We start from the raw sequence: 2,500 nt of genomic DNA on the forward strand, positions 1-2,500 counted from the left end.
TGTGTGCACAGAAGAGGGATGTCAGAGGCTGAGAATATGTTTGGCTGGCAGATATCCTCTTTCTTATCAGCTATTATTTGATACGTTAGTCTCGATATGGCGAAAATCAGCTATTATTTGATACGTTAGTCTTATGGCGAAAATCAGCTATTAGTTGATACGTTAGTCTTGATATGGCGAAAATCAGCTATTATTTGATACGTTAGTCTTGATATGGCGAAAGCAATATAAAAGAATAAAGACAACGAAACTAATATTGCTTATGATAATTATGAATTATAATTAATACCAGCACAAGTGTTACTGTGACTAAAATGGCAGTACTGCTAATTCTGTACATTGTCATTCATATTGTATTTGACTTCATGACTATAGTCAGTAATATCAAAATATGATCGTCACTGCTTTTATCGAATAATTTTACTTTAAGTAGGATAATTGCGATGGCGTCTGCTATTATTATTACAAATATTATTATCATTATTATCACTATGAAACTATTCTTGTTGGCATTATTTTTATCATCATTATTTTCTAATATTGCTTTTTTTTTATTATTATCTTCTGGTTGCTATTATTATTTTAATTATTATTGTTATTATTGCTATTATTGTTATTATCATCAGTTTTATCATCACCATCATTATTATAACTCTTATCAGAGCGTGCCTACATTTGAAAAACAATGTAAGGGAATATTTACCTTTTTCTTTGTTTATTCTTTCTCATCCCAGTACAAAACATTTAATATCGAGCAGAGTTAAAAGGAGTTCCTAGCTGGTTATTATCATCATCAATATAGTCACTGCCAATGTCATTATTAACATTGTTGTTATCACCCTTATTAGTAGTGGTAGCAGTATTAGAAGTTGCAGTAGTAATAGTAACTGACTGATCGTTGCAGTTGTTAATGCCACACTTCTACTATTGTTAATTATTCCCAATATCGTCAGCGTTTTATTGTTGTTAATTTATGATTACCATCATCATGGACATAATTCTTCCAGTATCATTACACTATCACGACATGAATGTTAAATACAACAATAACCACAATGCAGTGATGACAAAGGCAGGAATACGCACCAAACGCATGAAAGGTCACTCCGACAAAGAGGAAAAGCGGTTCATTCTAGTTATGAGAACTGATTTCAATAACAATGAGAACATTCAAAGTTTATTCACACTAAGAGAACTAAAACATTATGATTCGTGGACAAAAAAAAAACTGCCAACTTTTTCCTGTTAACAAAAGTTAACTATAATGAGACAAAAAGAAGCTCTACCATGGAAAGTAAAACCCCGCCCACACGGTCGAGCACTGCCCCTCGGGCACTCGCATGATTCCCCGGGCACTCGCATGATTCCCCTTGTTCGGGCAAACCAACGATAAGGTCTACTACATAAGCACTTACATAGACCTTGACCATAGTGCCCGTGGTCGAGATAAATCGCCAGATCAAAGCCGGTTGTCTGGTAGGTTGATTGACTGCTGTTGGGTATGGATGGACAACACTGTCAGGCATCAACCCCAGACGCGTACAACGATACACATGCTTTGGCCGGGCATAGCAAAGTCCCGCCGGGTACAGTTTCATCGTGTGGACAGGGCTTTTGCAAAAATCAATGCAGCATAGAGCAATATGCCCATTCTATCATGAACAAGAAGTTGACCAAAACAAGCATAAAAATAATAGCAAGACAAACAACACAATAGAGAGTAGAGCCAAAGCTATGGGCTTCACTACAGAAGCAGATGCAAACTCACACTCATGCTGCATCAAAATCCTATAAATGCTTTAACGGTATCTGATCGAGCTTCTCGTTTGCCTTGGTATTTTGTCTCGCAGAATGTAGCATCCTCATTCGGTAATAGAACCCCATCATGGATTCGTAACAGTAGAATTATGGGAAGTCATATGATATTCGTAAAAATGCTTTACAAAGAGTATATTTTGTGCACTTCGCCATAAACCATAGCGAAAATGTCGACGGAAACGAGCCACCCAACCATTACTTTCACTGGAATATGGGCGCACACTGGTTTCCCTCACTCTCAAGGTCATTAGCCGGAAACCACTCGGTCTGTGCGGGACGAAAGGAGCGAGATACATCGCCCCAGGGTATCGGCAGCGGACCAGAACGTGATGCCCTCTGACACATGATGGGGTTACAGAGGATATGAACTCCAGATACCCTTCGTATGGGTGCCTCCACATATACACCGGAGACTGAAGAATGTTTTTTTTGTTTTTTGTTTTTTTTTTACCACGAAAGATTAACTTGTCGGTCATGATGTCATTGCCTCGGGTGTGCTTGAATGACTCACGAGCACGAGGGTGAGCACTTTAGCTTTGCTCGAGTCCGAATATGAAATTAATTGTTAATATTCTTTGATAAATGAATAGGTCCAAACATATGACTTTTCTGGTGACCTTAAAGGTGACCGACTCCCCGGAACGAGTGAAATTTGTAAGCAACCAACCCAAGAGAATGGATA

This window comes from Penaeus monodon, chromosome 36, assembly GCF_015228065.2.
Source record: "Penaeus monodon isolate SGIC_2016 chromosome 36, NSTDA_Pmon_1, whole genome shotgun sequence".
NCBI classification, from domain to species: Eukaryota; Metazoa; Arthropoda; class Malacostraca; order Decapoda; family Penaeidae; genus Penaeus; species Penaeus monodon.